The sequence below is a fragment of the Elephas maximus genome, chromosome 19 (assembly GCF_024166365.1).
Source record: "Elephas maximus indicus isolate mEleMax1 chromosome 19, mEleMax1 primary haplotype, whole genome shotgun sequence".
NCBI classification, from domain to species: Eukaryota; Metazoa; Chordata; class Mammalia; order Proboscidea; family Elephantidae; genus Elephas; species Elephas maximus.
The window spans coordinates 10272671-10286490 of record NC_064837.1 but is presented as its reverse complement, the minus strand read 5'-3'; positions in this window follow the sequence as shown (position 1 = coordinate 10286490).

Below are 13820 nucleotides of genomic sequence, written 5' to 3'. Positions count from 1 at the left end.
AATATTGTCCGATCCCACTTATATCAAATATCTGGAATAGGAAAATGTATAGAGACAGAAAATAGATTTGAGGTTAGCAGAGGCGGGGGGAGAGGAGAATGAGAAATAATTGCTTATGGGCAGAGAGTTTCTGTTTGAGGTGATGAAAACGTTTTGGAAACAGATAGTGGCGATGGCCGCACAACGCTGTGAACATAATGCCACTGAACTGCACACTTAGAAATGGCTAAAACGGCTGATGTTAAGTCATACATATTTTACCAAAATAAGATGTAAAAAAATTAAAAACAGCACCTAGCACTAAGCGCTCAACCAGCTTTAACAGCTATTATTATAATTATTACCATTAAGTATTTGGAGAGTCTTGTACACGAGTAATTTAAGGTTATTCAATTATTTTGTTGTTGTGAAAATGGTGCTGTGGACATTGATCTTTTTAGACAAAATCTGTGGATGGCCTAGTATATGCTTAATCCTGGGAATACTCAGATGATAAAGAGAGTTCTGGCCCTTGTTGGAGGAGTCCTTGGGTGGCACACGTGGTTAAGCACTCAGCTACTAACCAAAAGTTGGCGATTTTAACCCATCCAGAGAGAGAAAGGCCCAGCGATCTGCTTCTGAAAAACCAGCCACGAAAGCCTACGGAACACAGTTCACCTCTGACATACGTGGGTTTGCTGTAAGTTGGACTCCATACATGGGGTCACCATGAGTTGGAATTGACACGATGAAAACTGTTTTTTTTTAAGCTCTTGGTAGAGTTGACAGCTTCATGATTGATGGAGAGAAACTGGGAAATTGACAATTATAAAAAAAAAACACAGGGCTGGGATAGACAGTGTCGCAGGGGCACTGAGGGGCGGGAAAGGATACGCAGGCAGGTGTGAGTCAGGAGCAATTGGCTGAGCAGTTGAAATTGGTGTTGAAGCTGGGCTATCTTGGAGAAGTATGCACTTTTTTTTTTAAAGAACTGTTTTGGTGGTAAATGTATATGTAACAGAACATTTGCCGTATCAACGCTTGTACAATTCTGTGACATTAATCACGTTCATCTTATTGTTCAGTTGTCACTGTTATCCATTCCCCAAATTGTCCATCACCCTTCACAAAAGTTGAGCGAGGAATGTGCTTCAGCTCTTGTGATTTATTTCACTACCATGTTCCCAGTTCTTAGAGCAGACCCTGGCACCTAGTAGGCTTTCAGTAAATTCACTGCAGGATGGAGTGGCCTGTCTGCTTGCTCTCCTGAAGAATCAAGCCCCTCAGTGCCCCCAGCCTGCTGTGGGCCATCTTGGGTCCAGATCTAAGCATTGTCCTGAGTCAAGTCCAGATGTTTTTTCTGGCCCCACCTGCTCCCCCCTTTCCTGACTCATGGGACAGGAAGTTCCTGGCTGCTCGGCCAGTAGCTTAGCAATGGTCTCTTCCTCCTCCTGTCAGCAGTGAGAGACCTGGATGGAATGTGGGAGGAAATTGTGTTATGTCAAGAGAAGTCAGACTCTCAGTACAAGTGTCTGCTGGGTCCCAGTGCCAGCTAGTTTAACAGTGAATGTCCTCTATCTTAAAATCTTGTATTTACAGCAATTGTCTCTTTGGTGGGAATGAGATAATTAAATATAAGTAGAGAATGGAAAATGCCAACTAGCATTCCTAGATAGCCTATTTTGTGCTGGAGGGGTTATATTATAAAATCTTTTTTGTCTACACAATAACCCTATGAGAAGGCACTGTCATCCCAATTTTAAAGGTGAGAAACAGATTCAGCAAGGTTCATAGCCGTAATGTTAGTAAGCCCTCAAATGAGGATTTGTTGTTTTTTCCCCCATACACTGTCCATCACTGCTTCTTCTGGGAATAGATACTTGACTTCGTAGGAAGCACAGGAAACACCCCTCCTGTTATGGATTGAATCATGTCCCCACCCAAATAGGTGTTGGAATCCTAACCCCTATACACGAAGAAAGCAAAAGATCATTAAAAAGACAGGAAAGAAAGAAAAGACGTAAATGGATGTCAGAAGAGACTCTAAAACTTGCTGTTGAATGTTGAGTAGCCAAAGCGAATGGGAGAAATGATGAAATAAAAGAGCCGAAAAGAAGATTTCAAAGGGCAGCTCAAGAAGACAAAGAAAAGTGTTATAATGAAAAGTGCAAAGACCTGGCATTAGAAGACAAAAGGGAAGAACACACTTGGCATTTCTCAACCTGAAAACGAAGAAAAAATTCAAACTTTGAGTTGTAATATTGAAGGATTCTCTGGAAAAAATATTGAATGATGCAGGAAGCATCAAAAGAAAATTGAGGGAATACACAGAGTCACTGTAGCAAAAAGACTTTGTTGACTGTCAGCCATTTCAGAAGGTAGTATATGATCAAGAACCAATGGCACCGAAGGAAGAAGTCCAAGCTGTACTAAAGGCATCGGTGAAAAACAAGGCTCCAGAAATTGACGGAATACCAACTGAGATGTTTCAACAAATAGATGCAGCACTGGAGGTGCTCACTCATCTACGCCAAGTAATTTGGAAGATAGCTTCCTGGCTAACTGACTGGAAGGGGTTCATATTTGTGCCCATTCCAAAGAAAGGTCATCCAACAGAATGTGGAAATTATTGAACAATATAATAAATATCATACATAAGTAAAATTTTGCTGAAGATCATACAAAAGCAATTGTAGCAGTAAATCAACAGGAAACTGCCAGAAGTTCAAACCTGATTCAGAAGAGGACATGGAAGGAGGGATATCATTGCTGATGTCAGATGGATCTTGGCTGAAAGCAGAGGATACCAGAAAGATGTTTACTGTGTTTTATTGACTATGTAAAGGCACTACACTGTGTGGATCATAACAAATTATGGATAACACTGCAGAGAATGGAAATTCCTGAACACTTAATTGTGCATATATCAAGAGGCTGTTATCCAGACAGAACAAGGGGATACTGTGTAGTTTAAATTCAGCTAAGGTGTGTGTCAAGGTTGTATCATTTCACCGTAACTATTCAATCTGTATGCTGAGTAAATACTCCGAGAAGCTGGACTATATAAAGAAGAATGGGGCATCAGGATTGGAGGAAGACTCATTAACAACGTGCACAACCTTGCTTGCTGAAAGTGAAGAGGACTTGAGGCACTTACTGACGAAGATCAAAGACCACAGCCTTCATTATGGATTGCACCTCAACATAAAGAAAACTAAAATCCTCACAACTGGACCAATGAGCAACATCATGATAAACGGAGAAAGGATTGTTGTTGTCAAGGATTTCATTTCACTTGGATCCACAATCAACACCCATGGGAACAGCAGTCATGAAATCAGATGATGTATTACATTGGGCAAATCTGCTGCAAAAGACCTCTTTAAAGTGTTAAAAAGCAAACATGTCACTTTGAGTACTAAGTTGCACCTGACCCAAGGCATGGTATTTTCAATTGCCTCATAGGCATGCTAAAGCTGGGCAATGAATAGGAAAGACCAATGAAGTGATGCGTTTGAATTATGGTGTTGGCAAAAAAATATTGAATATACCATGCACTGCCAGAAGAACAACAAATCTGTCTTGGAAGAAGTATAGCCAGAATGCTCCTTAGAAGCAAAGATGGTAAGACTTCCTCTCACATACTTTGAACGTGTTATCAGGAGGGACAAGTCCCTGGAGGACATCATGCTTGGTAAAGTGGAGGATCAGCGAAAAAGAGGAAGACCCTTAATGAGATGTTTTGACATGTGGCTGCAACAGTGGGCTCAAGCATAACAACGAGTGTGAGGATGTCACAGAACCAAGCAGTGTTTTGTTTTGTTGTACATAGAGTGGCTATGAGTTGGAACAGACTTGATGGCACCAAACAACACCATACCTGTGGACGTAATCTAATCTAATCATTGTCAAAAGGTGGCATCGGAGGTCCCCAAACTTCACGAGTGTGGAGGATATCAAGGTCATCAGCCCAAGGCTGATCTCTATGAGGCTGGGATCAGACATGCCTCCTGTCTCCAAGCTTTTCACCAATCCTGACACCAGCCATCCCTCCCATGGCACTCTCTGCTTCTCTGCAGGGTTTGATACCTCATTGCAATGGTCACACGGAACTCACAGATCATACTCATGACTATGAGGCTTATTAGGGAAGTAAAAAAAAAAAAAAAACAGCCCCATAGGGAAGTAACAGGTTACAATTCAGGGTCACGATCAACTAGGAAGGAACAGGAACAGCTCAGGAGACAGGATACAGTTTGTCAATCAGGACAGCTTCCAATCTCTCAGCTCCTTCTCCACCATGCCCACAGGCAGGAAGACAGGCCTCACTGTGGGCCATCCCTGCCACTGGCCCTCATTCTCAGCCTCTGCCTAGCTCGGGAAAGCGTTACAGCTCTTTAGCTTTGATGACACGTACCCGGAGGCACCCTATTCTGCCAGCAAGCCTCCTGCTCGAAGGCACTCAACTCCCTCTCCCTGTGGTTCAGTGAGCCCACTGCTGCCACCTCATGCCATGGGCCAGGAAGCCCACTGAAGCCTTCTTGTGCTAGTCTCCTGATTCTTGCCATTGGTGCGGTCTTGAACCATCTCCATTGTTACAGCGCTCTGTCTCCTGGGTCTAGGAGGTTCTCAGCTCCGGGATTCCAGGTCCAAAGGACATGGTCCACTCTTGGCTCTTCTTCTTGATGGTAGTAAGGTCCTCCCTCAACTTGCAGGATTGGTTCTTTTTAAGCCTAGTAGGATAGCAAAACTGACCAATCCCCTTGGTGGACCACAGGTACCTTATATGCATAGTCCCACCCAATCATTCTGTGGGAGTTACAAGATCACGGCTAGAAAAGCCATATAAAAAGAAAAACCCATTGCCCTGCAATCACTTTCCAGAATGAAATCTAATATAGTGTGATCAATCAATTGAGGTTATACCAGTCTAGGTGGATCCTAAGCCTAATCACTTCCAAGTTACATAAAGAGCAGTATAGACACAGAGAAATGCAAGCATATACTGGGGAAGACAGATTCCATGTGAAGATCACCAAGAACCAAAGAACACCTAGAGACACTGATGAGGAAGGAAGCGAAATGGCCAAGACTCTTATTTAGATTTTTAGCCTCCAAAACTGTGAGAAAATAAATGTTCTTTAAAGTCACCATGTATGGTATTTCTGTGACAGCAGCATTAGAGGAATAAGACACCTCCTTATTCTCAGTTCATGGGGTTTGGGTGGGGCTGGTCCCTCCCCGTGACTTAGACCTGACCGAGCAAACTCTATATTCTCATGATCACCTCCTGACCATGGGCACAGGACCATTCTGGGCAATTAGAGCCAATGAGAATCTACCCTGAGGCTTTTGATGGAACTTCTAGGGAAGAGGAGCTCTTTCCTTTAGGCTGCTAACACAAAATGTTAAGATATAAGACATATGGAAACAATCCAAGTGTCTATCAACAGATGAATGGATGAACAAAATGTGGTATATCCATACAATAGAATATTATTCATCCATAAAGACAAATGAAGTCCTGCTACATGCTACAACATGGATGAACCTTGAAAACATAGTGCTGAGTGAAATAAGTCAGACACAGAAGGACAAATGTGTAGAGGCCAAAATTTATTAGTGGTAACCAGGGGTGGACACCAACCAAAACCTAATCCACTGCCGTTGCATTGATTCCAACTCACAGCAACCCTGTAGAGTTTCCAAGATTGTAATCTTTATGGAAGCAGGCTGCCACATCTTTCTCCCATGGAGCCAATGGTGGTTTCCAACCACCGACCTTTGGGTTAGCAGGTGACCCCTTTAACTACTTCACCACCAGGGCTCCTTGGTAACCAGGGGTGGGTAGAAAGGGAACATGGGGAAGTATTGCTTAAGGGGTATTGAGTTTCATTAAGGTTGATGAAAATACTTGAAAATGGATAGTGGTGATGGTTGCAAAATGTGGGGAGTGTAAATATCATTGAATTGTGTACGTAAAAATGACTGATGGCAAATGTGTTATTATATATATTTCACCACACATGTGCACACACACACACGCATGTACACACATACACAAAAAATATAGGATATAAGCCTGGCCATTTTGTAATCACAAAGGAGCAGGCTACCTGCAATAAAGTTAATTTAGAGGAAAGCAGAACTGAGACCTGGATAGAAAGAGAAATAAGAAATTATCTGAGAACCTAGACCAGCCATGAAAGCATGGATCCAGTCAGCCTGAAGATGGAAAACCCTTGGAATTTTCAGTTAAATGAACCAATACATTTTCTTTCTTGTCTAGGCACTTGGAACTGAGTTCCTGTTACAGCTGAAAGAGTTCTTAGGACCGGAGTATAGCAGTGAAGTCGGGACTTGAACAGCATAGCCCATGCTTACCCTCGTCCACTCCTTCCTGGTACAGTGTAGGATGCAAGTCACTCACCCTGAGCAGTCCCTTTAAATCTACTACCTAGAGTCAGTTGACCTAGTAGGACAGGTGGGAGCCTGGGGGGTAGGATTGGCCCTACCTTCTAATATCTCTACTTACAAAATTGCAGATTCCTTTTTATTTTGATTTCATTGGTTTCAACCAATGGTGTGCTGGTAAACGATTGGCAACAACAAAACAAAGAGCCCTGCTTTGTAGTGTTTGCCAATTTCTGTGGTATAAATTTTCCCACCACGATTGTTTTAAGCTACCTACATAACATCACTGAGTGTGGAGTTGGGAAGACATTCAAGTAGCACACCATTATAAAGTATTTCCATCACATGTATTTAATTAGTTGCAAATAAGCTCAAGAAGAGAGGTAATAGCATAGTGTAGTAAATAATTAGAAAGTGATGAGTTTGGGATATTTATTCCAACCCCCTCCTTTTTTTCCCTTAACATTTTCATGAGTAAGTACTTTATTTACCAAAAAGTGTCAAAAATTGCATATTGGAGCAAAAATTTTACAGTCCAAATACTACATGTGATTGTCAATACAGCTGTGAATTTTAGAGAAGAAAACAAACGTTAATCATTTATTATATAGAAGCTACTGGAAGTAGAATAAAATGAAAGAATGTATAATGACAAATTATATTCTTAGTACCCTTGTAAAGTTAAAATAGACACATAATTACTGAGATTGAATTATTTTAATTCTAGAACAGGGTAATAAAGTTATTTATCTGAGTAAATAAAGGAAAACATTCAGGACTATAATTACCTGGGGCCAATGAGAATGAACACAGGGACTTGAGCAATCCTAAATGAGATGCCTGACGCTTGAGGCCAGGGACTTGAGCAATCCTTAATGAGATGCCTGATCCCTTTCAGCTACAACATGTCACGTTTCTCTCCACCCTTTGTACTGGTAGTTAGTCTAGTACAACGATAATGCTCTTGTTATAAATAACTTTTTTCTTTCTTCATATTCCTCTTCTTAATCAAGATCACCTTAAAGAGAGGGACTTTGTGTTATTTCCTTTGTTTTTAAATGTAATTTATTTATTGCAAGTTTATATAATTTTATTTTTAATAATGTCTGTGTTTACAAATTTGTTGTTGTTGTTAGGTGCCATTAAGTTGGCCTCAAGTCATAGTGCCCCCACGTATAACAGAACGGGACACTGCCAGGTCCTGGGCCATCCTCACGATTGTTGTTATGCTTGAGCCCATTGATGCAGCCACTGTCAATCTATCTCATCGAGGGTCTTCCTCTTTTTCATTGACCCTCTACTTTACCAAGCATGATGTCCTTCTCTAGGGATGGTCCCTCCTGATAACATGTCCAAAGTATGTGAGACAAAGTCTTGATGTCCTTGCTTGTGAGTGGCATTCTACTGTACCTCTTCCAAGACAGATTGGTTCATTCTTTTGCCAGTCCATGGTATATTCAATATTCTTCACCAACACCACAACTCAAAGGTATCAATTCTTCTCTGGCCTTCCTTATTCATTGCCCAGCTTTCGCTTGCATATGAGGCCATTGAAAACACCACGGCTTGGGTCAGGTGCATCTTAGTCCTCAAAGTGGCATCTTTGCTTTTTAACACTTTAAAGAGGTCTCTTGCAGCAAATTTGCCCAATGCACCGTTTGATTTCTTTACTGCTGCTTCCATGGGTGTTGATTGTATCCAAGTAAAATGAAATCCTTGACAACATCAATCTTTTCTCCATTTATCATGATGTTGCTTATAGATCCAGTTGTGAGGATTTTTTTGTTTTCTTTATGTTGAGGTGTAATCCATACTGAAGGCTATGGTCTTTGATCTTCATCAGTAAGTGTTTCAAGTCCTCTTCACATTCAGCAAGTAAGGTTGTGTCATCTGGATATCACAGGTTATTAATGAGCCTTCCTCCAATTCTGATGCCCCATCCTTCTTCATATAGTCCAGCTTCTTGTATTATTTGCTCAGCATACAGATTTAATAGGTATGATGAAAGGATACAGCCCTGACACAAACTTTTCCTGACTTTAAATCAAGCAGTATCCCCTTGTTCTGTTTGAATGACTGCCTCTTTTTCTATGTACAGGTTTCACATGAGCACAATTAAGTGTTCTGGAATTTCCATTCTTTACAATGTTATCCATAATTTATTATGATCCATACAGTCAATCATAGTCAAGAAAATGCAGGTAAACATCTTTCTGGTATTCTCTGCTTTCAGCCAAGACCCATCTGACATCAGCAATGATATCCCTTGTTTCATGTCCTCTCCTGAAGCCGGCATGAATTTCTGGCAGTCCCCTGTCTATGTACTGCTGGAACTGCTTTTGAGTGATCTTCAGCAAAGTTTTACTTGTGTGTGATATTAATGATATTGTTTGATAATTTCCACATTCTATTGGATCATTTTCCTTCAGAATAGGCAAAATTATGGATATATTCCAGTCAGTTGGCCAGGTAGCTATCTTCCAAATTTCTTGGCATAGATGGGCAAGCACTTTCAGTGCTGCCTCTGTTTGTTGAAACTTCTGAACTGGTATTCCGTTAATGCCTGGAGACTTGTTTTTTACCAATGTCTTCAGTGCAGTTTGGACTTCTTTCTTCACTACCATCGGTTCTTCTCGATCATACGCTACCTCCTGAAATGATTGAATGTCGACCACTTCTTTTTGGTACAGTGGCTCTGTGTATTCCTTCCATCTTCTTTTGATGCTTCCTGCGTCATTCATTATTTTCTCTGTAGAATCTTTCAACATTGCAACTTGAGGCTTGAATTTTTTCTTCAGTTTTTTTCAGCTTGAGAAATGCCAAGCATGTTCTTCTCTTTTGGTTTTCTAACTCCAGGTCTTTGCACATGTCAGTATAACACTTTATTTTGTCTTCTGGAGCAGCTCTTGAAATCTTCTGTTCAGCTCTTTTACTTCATCATTTCTTCCGTTCTCTTTAGCTACTTGACATTCAAGAGCAAGTTTCAGAGCCTGTTCTGGCATCCGTTTTAAACTTTTCTCTCTTTCCTGTCTTTTTAATGACCTCTTGATTTCTTCATGTATGATATCCTTAATGTCATTCCACAACTTGTCTGGTCTCTGGTCATTAGTGTTCAATGTGTCAAATCTATTCTTGACATGGTCTCTAAATTAAGGTGAGAAATACTCAGGTTTGTACTTGGGCTCTTGTGGACGTGCTCTGATTTTCTTTACCCTCAACTTCAACACGAGCAACTTCAACTTCAATACGAGCAATTGATGGTCTGTTCTACAGTTGGCATCTGGCCTTGTTCTGACTGATAATATTGAACTTTTCCATCATCTCTTTCCACAGATGTAGTTGATTTGATTCCTGTTTATTCCATCTGGTGAGGTCCACGTACATTGTCGTTGTTTATGTTGTTGAAAAAAGATATTTGCAATGAAGAAGTGGCTGGTGTTGCAAAATTCTATCATATAATCTCTGGCATCATTTCTATCACCAAGGCTGTATTTTCCAACTACTGAACCTTCTCCTTTCTTTCCAGCTTTTGCATTCCAATCACTAGTAATTATCAGTGCATCCTGGTTGCATGTTTGATCAACTTCAGACTGCAGAAGATGGTAAAAATCTTCAATTTCTTCACCTTTGGCCTTACTAGTTAGTGTGTAAATTAAATGATCTTCCTTCTAAGTGTATGGATATTATCACTGACAGCCTGTATTTCAGGATAGAACTCGAAATGTTCTTTTTGACGGTGAATGTGATGCCATTGCTCTTCAATTTGTCATTCCCAGCATAGTAGACCGTACGGTTTTCTGATTCGAAATGACCAGTACCAGTCCATTTCAGCTCACTAATGCCTAGGATATAGATGTTTATGTGTTCCATTTCATTTTTGATGGTTTCCAATTTTTTTAGATTCTTACTTCATATGTTCCATGTTCCAATTATTAATGGATGTTCGCAGACGTTTCTTCTCATTTTGAGTCATGCGACATCAGCAAATGAAGGTCCCGAAAGCTTTGCTCCATCCACATCATTAAGGTCGACTCTACTTTGAGGAGGCAGCTCTTCCCCAGTTGTCTTTTGAGTGCTTTCCAACCTGGGGGGCTCTTCTTTCAGCATTATATCAGAGAATGTTTCACTGCTATTTGTAAGGTTTTCACCGGCTAATTCTTTTCAGAAGTAGACCAGTGGGTCCTTCTTCCTAATCTGCCTTAGTCTGGAAGCTCAGGTGAAACCTGCCTGCCATGGATGACCCTGCTTCCAGCATCACAGCAACACACAAGCCCCAACAGAATGACAAACTGACGGATGCATGAAGAGTTTAGCAAATAGCTCACAAAATTGCTGAAAGTTTAATAATTTGCTCTTGTGAGCTGGTTCCAGTACACTATTGGTCCTACTTAGTTCCCAGATGGAAATACAGTCTTCTTCATGAGTTCAAGAAATATGAGGGTAAGCTCTGGTTTGAACTGAAAAGCAGACCTGGAAACAACCTGAAAAGCCTGATTTTGCTGGAGGCCTGAGCCTGGTTGGCTTGCGCAGTGAAGCGGAGTGTGTGATTCCCTATCTGATTGGGATTTCTGACCGGAGATGCCCACGCACTGCAGCAAGGTAGCACTCATGGTGTACAAGGTAGGCTTTGTATATGAGCTGGTTCCCCTCCATAGGACAACCCATGGAGCAGTAGAGGTGCAAAGCAGGAGTCTAGTATCAGCCAGGGTGCCAGCAGGAGATAGATGGCACACCCAAATTAATACAATGTAGGTGTGGGCAAGCGTAGGGAAAGCAGGGACAAAGCAGAACTCCAAGTCAAGTATCAGTAGGGCTCCATTACCATCCCTAGGACTGAAGGAGAAAGCAGGGGTCGAGGGTGAATGGTACCAGAGCTGGGGACAGAGAGGGCTGGGTGAGTGGGAAGCCTGAGAGGAAAGGAGACCTTTGCCTGCAGGGCAGGACACAGGGAATAAACACCTCCTCCTTCCCTCTTTTCTCCTGTGGTGCTTCCTATTGGCTGTATCCATCCAACAGCCAGAAGTCAAGGGAGTCCATTGATTCCAACCTCCTGGGGCACTGAGCAGGGTGGAGAAAGGTGGAAGGAGTATGAAGGATCGAATGGAAAGTAGTATTTGGCACAGGTCCTGAGTTTGTGCATCTTGTTGTAGAGTGGACATATCTATTCTTTGTCTTGGGCCTAGGAACATGGCCGGGGAACGTCGCTTTGGAATTGCTATGGGCCATCTTCATCTCAGAGGCATTCAGAGTCTAGTCACTGGCCCTGCAAGGAGCAGCTGCTTATGTAGGTGCACTGCTATCCACTCTAGGACCAACCCTTCTGCCCTAGCCTGGCAGAGAGTCCTGGAGTAAGGAGAATGAGGTCTGTGGAGCAGCCCCTTGGCCTCGGTCCCGCCCTCTGCTCCCAGGGAAATGGCCAGGGACCACTGTCTTTTGGCCTGGCTGTCCCTAGTCCTCTAGCTCAAGGTTCTACAGGGTTGTCTGCTATGGACACTCAATATGGTTGAGGGAGCCCTGGTCTGGGAGCAGGGAGACCTGGGGTGTCTGGCTCTGGTACTATCACCAATGGGCGACCAGCTATTATCATGAATCTGAATCCTCTCATCTGAAAAACCAGGGTCCTGGAGAAGATGATCTTGAATCCCAAAGACATCCCTGATTCTGAATGTCTGATTCAAGACTTCGACTGTAATCTCTAGGCCATTTGCATGAAGCAAAAGCATGTCTTTCGACAGCCAGAAGGTGGCAGCAAAGTTCTGCTGTGAAGATGCTTGTAGGTCAAGGTAGGCTCTGCTCTCCAAGGTCCCGGAGCTCTCAGTCGTTTTGGTGGCCAGATTTTACTATGAATAAAAATTATAGTAGCATTATCATCATCATTATTACTAGTGCTGTTAAAACAGCAGCACAATGCTCTTTCAACGTGGGAGTACTGTGTAGCTGAGGAAGCACTTTGCTGAGTGTCACAAGGTAACATGTCAACAGCCCCGTTGCATAGGTAAGGAAAGCCAGAGCTTTCAGCCCCAAGTTGAGACTCAGAGGCACTTCCTGACATCCCCAAGGTCCTATGGAAAGTGTGGATGTGCCAAGACTGGAACCCAAGCTTCCTTGTTCTGGTCCTGTTTGTTCCCAATCTCACTGTGTGGAAGACCTGAAGCAAGCCTCTTTCTTTTGCAGCCGAGTCAGGGGGACCAGAGGGACCCAAACCAAGAGCCAGAGGGCTTAAGACTCACTGGTGGCTTCCAAATGGAATTTGATGTGTGGATGCTGGAGAAGAAAACTCAGTACATGAACTTCATCTTCATTCCCTTCTCTTTCTTCCAATCCTCAGAAAGTGAAATAAAAATATACTTACCTTTATTCAGTTCTCCTAAAAGCATGTCTGGTGTCCAGGCATAAAAGCGTCTCATTCATCCATTCCACAATCAGAATTTTGGTGACGTATATTTTATAAGATACTGTTACATACTGTGAACCAAACCAAACTTGTTGCCATCAAATCGATTCTGACTCATACCCACCCTGTAGGAGAAAGTAGAGCTGTTCCACAGGGTTTCCAAGGAGTGGCTGGTGGATTCAAATTGCTGACCTTTTAGTTAGCAGCTGAGCTCTTAACCACTGCGCCACTAGGGCTCCATGCTCTCTGAAGGATCTGGAAATGTTTTTTCCCTCCTAATTTAAACAACTGGGAGCCAAGAGCTGGGATATGGGCAGCCAGATAAATGCAGAGATACTTGGGGCCCCAAGTGAACTGGGGAGTGTTTGAGCAGGTAGAATTCAGATCTGGCTTTGTCCGGGTGATATGGATTGAATTGTGTCCTCCCAAACTATGTGTTGTAAATCCCGTGGTTACAATCCCATTTGAGAATGGGTTGTCTTTGTTAGGTTAACGAGACAGAGTTAGGTTATGTCAATGAGGATTAGATTATATTTATTATGTTAACGAGGCAGGATTAATTTAGGGTACAACCTGAGTCAATCTCTTTCGAGATATAAAAGAGTTTAAATAAGCAAGCAAGAGAAGCAGAGATGGGAGAAGAGAGATGTCAAACCAACATAAAGATCTTTCAGGAGCAGAAGCTCAAAGAGACAAGGACCTTCTTCCAGGCCGACACAGGGAGGAAGCTTTCTGCTGGAGATGGAACCCTGAATTCAGACTTCTAGCTTCCTAAACTGGGAGAAAATACATTTCCGTTTGTTAAAGCCACCCACTTGTGGTATTTCTGCTATAGCAGCACTAGATAATTACAAGGCGTGAGGGACGAGTGAGTCCATAGGTATTTTTTTACATCCCCCAGCTGTACGATGTGTTAACTTCTCAAATCAGAGGTAGCCCCTTTGAGACACAGCAAAGCCCCTGCCCTGAACTCTACCTGGGTCCACTGTCATCACGGGTTACCAGGGCGCATCCCTTGTGTCAGTCTCTAGAT